We start from the raw sequence: 12940 nt of genomic DNA on the forward strand, positions 1-12940 counted from the left end.
GCGGGGTTGGATGGGGTTATCATGCATTAATCATATGAGATTGTTTTATTATGGGCCAATTGTATTAAAATGGGCCCAAGCGTGTTAATATGGGCAAGGCCCAATATATCTCGACTTGTAATAGGGCTACGATCCGATTGATCTTGATATGGGCTAGGCCGATATACTCTACATTCTTGTAAGGGCTATGGCCCGATTAATCTTGATATGGGCTAAGGCCTAGTTAACACGATTTGAATAGGGCTTAGGCCCGATAAAGCTTGAGGCGATTTGGGCTCTGGTTGGGATACTTTACACTGAGTTTTCCAAACTCACCCCCTTTTCCCATTTTGCAGGTGAGCCTTAGATCGATGGACTTGGAGGCGGGATTGAGTGGCCACGAAGATTAAGTTTGTTTTCTTTAAAATAAGTTTCGCATTTATTATTTTGATCATTTTTATTCTGGTTTAAGTTGTAATAAGGCCGCTCTTTTTATTATTTTTAATATTTTGGGTTATTAAATTGGTTAGCTCTAAAGCGCGTTTTATAAAATTACTTATTTTCAAAATATCACGATTTAGAGCAAAGCTTCCATAGCGTAAATGTTTTCAAAGGAAATAAATATTTTAAATAGACTTAAACTTAATTTGTTGTTCGTGGACAAGCAATATGCTTTAAGTGTGGCAATGGATGTGTGCATGTCTAGGATTGGATCCATGAAGAGCTTGGTACTTAAGCGATCCAATAGACTCACCACCTCTTTTACGGCTTCCTACCTAGTGCATGACTTCCATTCACTTTAAGCCATAACAAAGAAGGTTTGATTTCTCGATACTTAACTGTTTTTAAAATAACATGTTTACGCCACTACAAAGGTTTATAAGTTTTCAAAGTTTCCCATAAGATTTTACAAGGTTGTTAACAATTTTTGATTATTACAATGAATCACGTTTTGGAAAAAATAAGGCTAAAGTTTTATACAAGTTTAAGCGATAAAAGTTTCTAAACATCAAGAAGGGTTTTCAATTAAAACATGGTTTTGAAAAACACTTCAATGTGACACCTTGATTCGGTCGTAACTTCGGTAGGGTTTGGGGTGTTCTGACAATTTTTAACAAAAAATCATTTTTTCCTTGTTTTAAAAAAAAAGCTCCCTCTCTCTCTCAATTCTCTCTGGCCGAGGCCAGAATCCTGCGAGAGGACCGCCGTCGAACGCCGTTGCCGGCCACCGAAATTCCAAAAGGTACCCTTTTTTTTGTATTTTTTTATAAGCTTTTAATATATGTATATGTGTGAGGGAACGGATTCAAAAATAAGACAAAAAAATAAAAAGAAAATCACCTTAGGCTTTCGATTTCATTTTTCGGTATTTTGGTTCCTTGATTTAGTGCTATTCGCATGCTTTGGTATTGCTATAATCACCTTTCTTACTTTTGTGTTTCAAAATCAAGTAACTTTTTTATTCTTTAGATTGCCAACCATTACAAATGCCCTTGGCTTGGCTTTTTAAAGCCATTTTACATGCTTTTTTTATTATTTTCTGTCTCTTCTTCATTTAATTTTTGCAGGTGAACGGCGGTAGAGGCAGTGGGCAGGTATGCCACTTGCACTGATGATGTGACCATGGCGGTGGGGCAAGGTGTTGTTTAGGGTTTCAACTTTTCTAAAACCCTAAATTTGGCTTGTTGGGTCTAATAATTTAGGCCTATGTATGGGTTTGGGTCTGTTTGGGATTTGGGTAGTTTTGGGTTTATTTTGTTTTGGGTTAAAGGTTGTAAAATGGGCCCGGGCAGTTTGGGCCTTCTACAACAAGCACCTACTTCAAATCACAAATAAATTGATATATTAGCTCTAGAGATTTCAATTAATTTTGTACAATTAAATATTGCAATACTATTAGTATCAAATAAAATAAATACTTTCTATTATAAAATTTGGACATACACAAGTACGTGGTCAATAATCTTTTATATTACATTGATAATATAAGTTATCTATACCCTTCAAAGAGTTATCTTAAGAACTCTCATTTTCTCTTATTTATTATTATGTTTTCACTTCCGGTAGTTATTATTATGCACTTATCATGCTCATGATTATGTCTTTGAATTTTTTTGCTTATTTATATCTCATGTTTACAATGTTTTTTCTTTAATCTATATTTATTGATATAAGAAGTATGAATGAAATAAAACTCTATTTTTATTGACTATTAGAATCTTAAAGTACATTAAACTTTTCTTGATCTTGATAAATATTCACTTAATAAAAATATTTGTAACAAAAAATATTTTTTAACTTTTAACTTAACATTCTATTTCTTTATTCAATAATAATAACATAAAAATATGTTAGTTGCGTGGAGCTATTTCCCAATTGTTGATTTTTTAATTGGTAGAGACTTTTAATTGTTGACTTTATTTGGTTGTCGTCTACTTGTTTTTCATGAAAATAGGTTTGAGAAGAAATTATTTACAAAATAGATCATTTGTTATATTAAAATCGATATGAATTACTTTAAGTATAATTATTGGACAATTTTGTTTTTTTAAAAAGAAAAGAAAAAATATTTTATTTTCTAAAACTATATACTTGAAATAATTATGAGAATATTAATATATTTTAATTTTCAATAAAAGAAATTCAAATTTCTTAACAACCAATTAATTTGTAATTGAATTTTATTTATTGACCAAAGGTTTCATTCATTCTTTTTTTTTAATTCAAACCAAACAATTTTTAACTTAAATCAAAATGAAACTTTAAAAGAATGAAAGTAAGTAAACTTTCTCCTCTATTAAAGAGAAATTTCTCAGAGTACCCGACTTTTCGATCAATTATCAGTCAATCATTATTTTTTAATTTATTCATATCTTTGTTGTGTGAGATAATATCTATATGTATTTTTAAAATGCCTTTATTTTTATAGATATACTCAATGAGATAAAAACAGAAAAATAATTTTAATAGATATCTCCCCTGGAACAAGTCACACCACTTTCAATTTTTTTAAAAAATCTTTCACAAAATAAATAGCTGAAGTTTAAAAAAAAAACTGATAAAAAAAAGCTGATGAAAGAAAGAAAAAAAAAAACTGATGGGAAAAAGCTGAAGTTAAAAAAAGAAGCTTGTCACCAATATCTTTTAAGGCAGGATAGGGACCATTTCCATGTATAATGTCAAATACTTTCTTTAAAGAAAGAAAAGTAAATGGCAGTGTTAACACTGTACGTAAAAATCATAAAAATAGAGGCAGAAGACAAATCGTATAATACATCTTTTTTAAAATTTAAAAAGGTGTGGCTCGACACAGTGAGGTTTTTTTCCTTTTTTTCTTCTTTTATTGTGTTTACTTGTAGAAAATATGAATATTTAAAAATATATATATTGGTGTAGTTTGATACAGTAATGACATTAATAATTATTTTTTTAAATATAATGATTGATCGAAAAGTTAGATGATATCGTCAATATGTCAGACAACTCTGACTTACTTCAAAACAAAGAATTCGTTTTCGTAAATAATTATTTTCACTATCCATTTTTATAATTAATTACTTTATCATATTATTTTTATATAAGAAAAAACTAACTTTGTACTTATATTAAGACAACACAAGTTGATAGTTCAATTATTATTATCATTATTCAATTTCATCGAGGTTTTAGAATTGGATAGTTAATTGAATCATTAAGTCATCGGTTCTTTACTTCAATACATTGATTTGGTTAAATGAATTATTAAAAAAATTTATAAAATAATATTTAAAATTCAATTCAATTGTTTCAATCAATTTTTTGCTTAGTTGAATCAATCCATGCCAAATTTCGAGTCAATTAGTTCAATGCCTTTCTCTGAATCGATATCCCAATCGGTTCTCAGTCTAATCCCGTTCAAACAATCTTAGTTTTTATCTAAGCTACTAAGATGCGATCTTTTGAATTACTGATATGATTGTTTTTGTCAAAACCGATTCCTTTGAAGCATTTTTTTTTGTCAAAAGACGCACAATGTTTTTTTTTTTAAAGAAAACTAATTAGACTAAATTTTGTTTAAAAAAAAAATTGGCTTATATAGACAACGCTAAACGACGCCGTTTAGGGTTGACTTCAATAGCCCCAAAACGGCGTCGTTTTGAAACACGACCCGAAACCCAACCCGGATATTAATAGGATCCAAGTGTTTTTTTAAGAAAATGTTTAATTTCTGTTTCAGTCCTTCCACTTTTTAATTGTTTTTCAATCTAGTCCTATTCTTTTTTTCTTTTTTAATTTTACCACATAATTTTGGTTTTGTTTCACTTTGATCCCTCATGGAACAATGCATTTGAGGGTCTGGGAATAATTTTCCAATTGGTCCCTCCTCCTTTTTGTGCATTTCATTGTGGTCCCTTTTTTGTTTTATTATTTAATTTATTTAATTTATTAGGATTTATACTTGCAATTTTATCTAGATTTTAATTTAGTCTCTTATTTATTTAATTTCAGCCTTTCATGAAATTCTTTTATTATTATTATTTACTTGTTTATTATTTTCTTTATTATTGCCTTGCTTTTTGTTTTAAAATTTATATTGTTCATATATGTACATTTTTGTCATATTGTCATTATTATTTCATTATTATTACTTTTTGTTACTTTATTATTTCTTATTCTTGGCACTTTCATGTCGTGCCTTTTCAATAATGCATCTTCTATTTATTTTATTTTAAGTTATCTTATCTATTTTATCGTTATGATTACATTATTGTTATTATAGTATCTCTTTATTTATTTATGTTTTATCATTCTAATATCCTACCCATATAGTCATTTTATTTTATTTTATCAATCTATTTATACATATTATTCTATTTTATCCTTGTTATTATCATTATTTTACTTACTTATATTATTAATGTAATAATAACTATCCTATGATTAGTACCATTATTATTATAAAATTGATATTCATTTTATTATTGTAGTTGCATTACTATCATCATTTCATGCATTATATTACAACATATTCATTCGTTTTTGTTTAAAAATATAGATCATTTTAAAAAGGGTTATCTTCATTTTATATAATGTATAAAATGTTCAAAACCAAAGTAATGTTCAGTACTTTTGGGATTCAAAGAGGTCATGTTCTTAACTTACAGAGTATGGTATTTTTCTAGAACTGAAATAATACAATATTCTATTTAAAATAACAAAAAATTTGAGTAACTATTAAAACGACGATTATTCTGGTTTTTAAAAATTAAATGCGTCGCGTCCTAATTCACGGGGCATGATCCTTCTTCTCGATTAATTCAGAAAAAAACCTATTCTATTAAAACATCTTAATACAATAGGATCGCATTTTAAATTCTCTTCAAATTTTTAATTTTCGACACTAAGACATCGAGTAATCAATTAGGTACCAATTTTAAGCGTAACAAGAGTGCTAATCTTTCCTTGTGCGTAACCGACTCCCGAACCTATTTTCTAGATTTTGTAAACCAAAAAATATCGTTTTAGTAAATTCAACCTCTTATTAAAATTATTAAATTACGAAATAATCTGATCACACATCATAAAAATAATTGATTGAAACTCTCATTTTTTACTTTAAAATAAAAAGTCAATTTTAAAAAAGGTTTCACATCCTCAAGACTATTTTCACTTTAAAGCGGGGTTATCTCCAACTTCTGAAATAATTCTTTGGCTCTCTTCTTCATTGTGTTCGAGGTTTCAAAAATATTTTCCCATCCAAGAAGCAATCAACACCTAGCTTTTGGGATTAAAATTACAGATAAAAGGTTTTTTTCACCTAAACACAAAATTTTGAGATTTAAGTATTGTTGGCTTTTACATTTGTGAGTGAACATTTTCAAAATATCCTTATTTATATTAAATTTAAAATGTATAAAAATAAATTAATTTATATTTTATGTATTATTTTATTAAATTAGTTAAATATTTCATATATCATTATATAAATTATTTAAATATCATTTATTATTATATTAAATTATTTAAATTTCATTTATTAGTATATTTAAGTTTTAAAATATTTTTGTATTATTAATTTAAAAATAATTTATATTAATTATTTAAAAGCTTTTAAAATTTGTACTTAATGTATTATTATATTAAATTATTTAAATATTATATAATTTAATTAATTTTCTAATATTATATCTATGACTATAATTTTTAATAATAATAGAGAATAATAAAATTAATAATTATATTTTTTCACACCATTTTTCTACAACAATTTTTTTAAAAACGCAATTTTAAAATTGTAACAGTAAGAGACAATTGTAATGCGACAATTTCCCATTCACGTGGGTCCATATTGAGGTGCTTTATCTTGATTCAATGGTCAATGATGATACTTTATCTAATGATTCTAATGAAAATGATGAGGCTTCAGTGGGTCCATTCTTGATGGAGACTTATCTTCTGCTCTAAATGTTGTGTCAGCATCATTTCTCTCCAAAGTACAACGTGATACTGTGAAGAGTTTAATGCTGAACCCAGTTTTGATTCTAGCAATTTAAGTAACGTTTTAGTCCAACCATAACATAAAATTTCGTCTAAAATATGAAACTATATGATATATTATAAGTCAATAATGTTAATAACAATTATCGCAAAACAATAAAAAAAATAATATATAAATTTTATGTGAAAAATTTTATTAAGAAAAATCACAGATAGAGAAAGAAATATTTATTAATGTTAAAAAATTATAATACATTTTTTATTATATACGTTTTAAGGGTTAAATAATTCTTTTATAATCAACGTCTAATAAAAAAATTATAATACTATACGAATTCAATTTGTTCGGTAAAATCTATACCGATGGAGCTCCACCCCCACAAATCTCTAATTTTGCCTCTTTATTTTATTTCTTTAATAAATGAGTTGCACATCATATTTTTAAGTCGAATTGGGTCATACAACTCTTAATATTATTTTATTTGGTTCATTTAGTTAGAATGTAATATTCAAGTGCTTAGTTAATTGAATATAATATTATTTAGAAGCATAATTTACTCCATTGTTGTTTTCTATAAATTTTTTAGTAAGTTTAGTTCTTCTAATATTGTTTAGTTTCAATTTTCATAAAATTAAGATAAATTATTCCAATTCTTACTTTTTATTATAATTTATATATTAATAAGTAAATATATTATGTTGAAATGAATTTATAAATCATATTTATAATAATTTATGAAAGTGATTGTAAGATCATCTATGATTATAGTTATAACAATAATTAACATATTAATAAATAAATTATTAAATAAAATATAATGATTATAATTGTAATGTATGATATCTATTAATTCACTTTAAAAAATATTTTTTTGTTTTAATTAATGTTAAACTTTATTTAAGAAAAAAAACTTAAATTGACTAGAATAATTGATAATTCTAATCTCTTAGAGTTGGCAAAATAAGGTCTATAGGCCAATTTTTATTTTTATTTAAGGTTTTAGGCTGGTTTTAAAATTAATTAGGGATATAGGTTGATTTAACTGGAAAGCGCGTCTAGCTGGACACGCTTTCCAGTTAACGATTAGATTCTAACAGATTTTTGAACTTTTCTGCCAACAGTAAAAAAAATTAAATATCCAACGATAACTTTTTTTTACCCTATAAATACCCCTCAAATTTATTTTTCATTCACATTCTTCTCTCAACTCTCTCAATTTTCTCAAACTCTCTTAAACCCTCTTAAGTCTCTCAACTCTTTGGTTTTTTAATGTTTTTTGATATTTTTATTTTAAAATATTATTTTTTTAATTATCTTATTTTTATTCATTTAAATCGATTTCCCACGAATGACTACCTCCCTAATATGCTTCGATGACAAACATATTTCTGTCGCCTAATTAGTGATGGTAAGATCAAAATTTAAATTTTGTTAATTTCAATAATGTTAAATTTAATTTTTATTATAATTGTGATTTTTTTATTGTGTAAATAAGCAGATAATCATGTTCTAGAGGGTTTCATTCATAATATGGGAAAGCTTGCGATCCTTGAAATTTGTGGCCACTTGCAAGCGGTTGGATTCTACATACGTCTCGCATGTCCGGGGGCTGCAAACTCAATTTGCAACTAATTAGCGCGTTGGTGGAAAGATGGATCCGTGAAACGCACACTTTCCACATTCCATGCAGTGAGTGTATAATCACACTCGAAGACGTAGTGCTACAACTCGGTCTGACAGTAGATGAGTCAGTCGTCACAGGATTTGTGGTCGTTCCGGGCAAAGTAAACTTCTGCCCATCATTGTTAAGAAAAGTTTCGGATAATTTCGAAGGTGGTCAGATATTGATGAACTGGTTGAAGGATAATTTCAATGATCTCCCAGAAGACATTGAAAACTTAACGGAGGATGTCATATAATAATACACCCGAGCATACATCATGAGGTTAATCAGGAGCATTTTAATGATAGACAAATCTGGAAATTTGGTACATGTAACATGGCTATTATATCTAATAGACTTCAATGAGTGCGGAAAACTAAGTTAGGGATCCGTTGTATTGTCCATATTATACCGGGAAATGTGTCAGGCCATGCTACCGAGTGTGGTATCGATCAGTGGTTGTTTGCTCCTGCTGCAGTTGTGGGCTTGATGGCGACTACCGTTTTTCCCAAGGTGATCGATCCATATATGTTCTCATTGGTGATGTAACGCCCCAAAAATTTATACTTATGTTTTGGATAAATGTGACACAACTGTGTATCTGCTTCAATGGTTAAGTGTTCTGGATGTGTGTGTGAAGTCCCAAGTTCAAGCCTTTACTTGGGCAAATTTTGGTATTTTATGCATAAAGCCCTATCCTTTGCCAGTAGGCTTTTAAGTAATTGTTAGTAGGTTTACATCAGAATGGGCCAGCTGGTCTGGTGGATGAGTGGAGTGTTAGATTGCTGAAGATCTTGAGTTTGAATCCCTAGTTAGGCAATGTTTTTGCTTGGTCTGTTAAAGAAGAATTTGAGTTTTAGTAAAATGATGAGTAGTGGGGAGTTGGTAGAGATAATTAAGAGGAAAAGGATTGGGGGTTATCAGATTTCCTGATATATTTTTCTTTTTTCTTTTGTTGAATTTTCCCCTTTCCCTGCCGAAAATTTCCCAATCTCCTTTTTTTCTGATTTTACTTTCTTTTTTTACTGAAATCATACCTTATCCACTTTTTCTTTGACGTTTCATTGCACAGCACTGGTAAGTGAAATTTTGGTATATTGTAATATGTGTTTTTTAATGCACTAATTGGGGTTATATCGATTCTTTGGGCAGCGGCAAATTCTAAACAAAGGGACTCGTCTTTCGTAAGGTCTTAGTCGAAGTTTTCGAGGTGTTAGGGGTAAGATTTAATCGTTCGATGGTTGAGTTTTTATTTCAGATTCGATTTTTGTTCGACTATTAAGTGGTTAACTGAGTGAAATATTGGTCAATTATAGGTTCTAAAGTGCTCAGAAATTATTTTAGCATTAAAACAGTAACAGGTGTGTGCTCGAAACACAGAAAATATGATTTGGCGAAAAGCTAAAAAATCTTTTTGTCAACACCACACGAACGTGTGGTCGCTCGTGTAGTAGGCTATGTGACGGAACACAGGCGTGTAATTGACGAGCCAAGCTGTGCGTGCATGATACGGTCGTGTGATGGCCAGGTAGGCCATATACGACATACGGGCTAGACTGAATTAGGCCATGTAGGCCACACAGGAGTGTGGGCCCGCACAGATAGTCCACACGAGTGTGTCCACACGGCCAAGGCCAATTTGGGCCGTGTTGGCCACATGGGCGTGTGAGCCCATTTCTCTGAAAAATTCTCTAAGGTTGCACAGGTCGCCCAAGTCAACTATAGACCTATTGTAGGGCCGGTAAGCACTACATAGACCCCTATATGTGTAAACTATTTGTTTGAATTCTGTTCTAAACATGAGATTTGGTTCGAATGTATGTACTGTTATTGGCATAATTGGATGACATTTATTGTATTGGGGTGGGTTGATGATATTTGGAATAAGCGTTCTGAAATGCTCTTAAGCCTGTTATCTGACAACTTAGCTGCAATATTCTAATTATGTGTCGTATTTTAGTACAGCATGGTGTGTAGGGATGGGTAGGTGTTTTTAACCCAACATGGTGTGTAGGGATTGACAGAGATGATGTGTAAAGGCTGGTGGGTAGATTCTGATTTCCGTTACTGCATACTGTATCTAAGATGGGCCAAGACCCTAATTTATATCTAAAACTATATTGATTGGGCTAAGGCCCAAACTAAATCTGTAATGGGCTTAGGCCCAGCCTATATCTAATTGTATTCTGATGTGTATTTGTATGCATGTTTTTGTGAGGATTACACACTGAGTTTGTGAAAACTCACCTTTTCTGTTTAATCTATACAGGTAATCCCCAGACTTGACGGATTAACGCAGCGGAGGGCTCAGTGGTGGCCACAAGTAAGTGGTGGCCACAAGTAAATTTTAGTTCTTTTTTTTTGCAAAATTTTAGATTTTATTACTTATTTGGGGTTTTGATGTAACTTATGGACTTTGGACTGTCTGGCTTTAAGTTTTTGGTTTCTTAATTGTTTTACAATTTATTACTGTTAAGCATGATAAAACTCGATTTTCATTAAGATCAAATGATATTTTTTAAAATAAGTTTTTTCCAAAGCTTCCGTTAAAAATATATGATTTTAGACATAGCGAATAACATGTGTTTTCCTTCGAAATAAGATAAAGGCTAATTTAATTAAAACGATTTTAACTCGACAAACTCATTTTCAACTTCTCTTCCATGTGACATCTCTAGATTCAGCCATAACATCTAGACCGAGTTTGGGGTGTTACAGGTGACGAGGTAAACATCATTTATTAACAAATAGGTAAATTGTATAGTATATTTTGTTATTATATGTTTCGACTAATATATTGCTTTTACAAGTAGAACCATTTGCCGAGCTATGTGGGACTGTCCAAGGATCTCAAAAATATTAGGCTGTTGTTAGATCAACGCTCAGAAGCCGAGGTTAGTTATCTATTCTTTCGAACCAATATTAATTATGTAATGATTCATAAAAAAATCATAAATAACAATATTTACAATTTTACTTTTCAGTTTGAATGAATGTCGTATGCCAACACCAATGTCATATACTGCATCTCACTAGAAGCGTTGTACAATCGACACATGTGGGACGCGAAGGTGTTGTTGGTAGTGTATACAACGATGGAAATGCATGAAATGAACTAGGTGTTGCGACAATCCGGGTGAAGGCAACGAATTCTACTGCCACCGCAAGACCTGAAGGAACTGTACAGGATGGAAATGCGGAGGAAGGACAACATCAATTGGTCGGTGCAGCACGAGAAGCACATCGAGGCGTGGGATCATAGGATGCAATCCATACCCGTTCGTGAATAATTGTTCTCAGCGAAAACAGCGACAATTGATGATTACTTGGCATGGTTCAGAGCCGTCGGTAAGTCATATCTACTATCACCGGAGGAGAAAAGTTGGCAAATTTGGGCGAAAATGTCACATCAATCGATACAGCATACTAAGAGGGTTCACGGTTGCATGACGGGTTTGTTATCCACTCAAGCAGAAGATGGACAGCCTGTGGCTGCGCAATATCTGGGTCACTTCAGTCTAGGTATACCCATTAAATTAAGTAACCCTGTGTTTTATTCGTAAGCACCATTGCATTATAGACAACTGTCGCACGTGGGTAGTCCTTCTATTCCCGCAGGTACATATTTCGCTTCGCCGAAATCCCGTATATACTATACCATTGGACAGATATCGATGTCAAACATTGTGTTATAATACACATCGATGTACCCACTACTATCGATATAAGCGCCCATGCAGCAGTCAATAGCGATGTCGATGTCCGGTACCTTTTCAACGTATCTGGGATTTGGGGCACCTTATGGTTTCATGCTTATATTGACCCAAACAATGTGTACATCACTATTTTATGGGGGTAACTTATCGTTGCAACTAGTAGACAGAGTAATAGTGGATACATGATGGCAGACGAGGACGACATAACAATCTACCATGGAGGAAGATGATGACTATGCCGTTCTCAAAGATATGATAGCCTACGTACTCAGGCGATGACGACGACAAGGAGGAAGTCTAGAGGCCCGCACCTCTGGATACACCTTCAAATGCACCTTCGGTGGTACGATCAGTTGTACGTAGAAATCCTACACGCGATCTTTATCCACTGCATTGTGGCACACATTCTCCTGACGACACATTCTCCCCAACGACATCGGTTATTATATTTCAACGGTAAAACAACAATTAAGTTAGCAGCTTGACTGCGTAACAAATATGAGGCAAAGAACCTCTTCGTGATGTGATTTGGTTGGACGGGTCTACCATAACCCGATATTGGTGTAGAGAGGTTAGAAAAAGGGTTAGTATACCCTAATTGGTATGTGACAGATGGCTAAAGACAGTGTGTAGAGGCTGGATAAGTTGGTTTTGGGACTGATGCATTTATGTATGAATTACATTTTTCTATTTTTCAGTAAATGCTTGCATAGAATTGTCTGATTGTGAATTGGTTTTAGTTGTTGCATGTTTAAGAAATTTCACATGAATATGTTTTGCAAACCTGTTAAGTTTTATAACATTATGGTACGCCAATCTGTTATGATCTTTGTTTTTGAATTGATTTTGGTAATTGTGAATTTTAGTTAACTACTTAACTCTATGTAGTTAAGTTGTTTAGGACTTACACCGAGTTTTCGTAGCTCACTCCCTTAGTTTTTCTCTTTTTCAGGTAACTCTTGAGATTAGAGGTTGGAATCGACAAATCAGATGTCTCAAAATATCTCAATTCGGTTTGGTTTTTAATAAAATTTTTCATAAATTTTGATAAACTATTTTCATCCAGACTGTAAATAAATTTTTGTAGACGGTGGTATAAGTTTT

This window comes from Gossypium arboreum, chromosome 10 (genome assembly GCF_025698485.1).
Source record: "Gossypium arboreum isolate Shixiya-1 chromosome 10, ASM2569848v2, whole genome shotgun sequence".
NCBI classification, from domain to species: Eukaryota; Viridiplantae; Streptophyta; class Magnoliopsida; order Malvales; family Malvaceae; genus Gossypium; species Gossypium arboreum.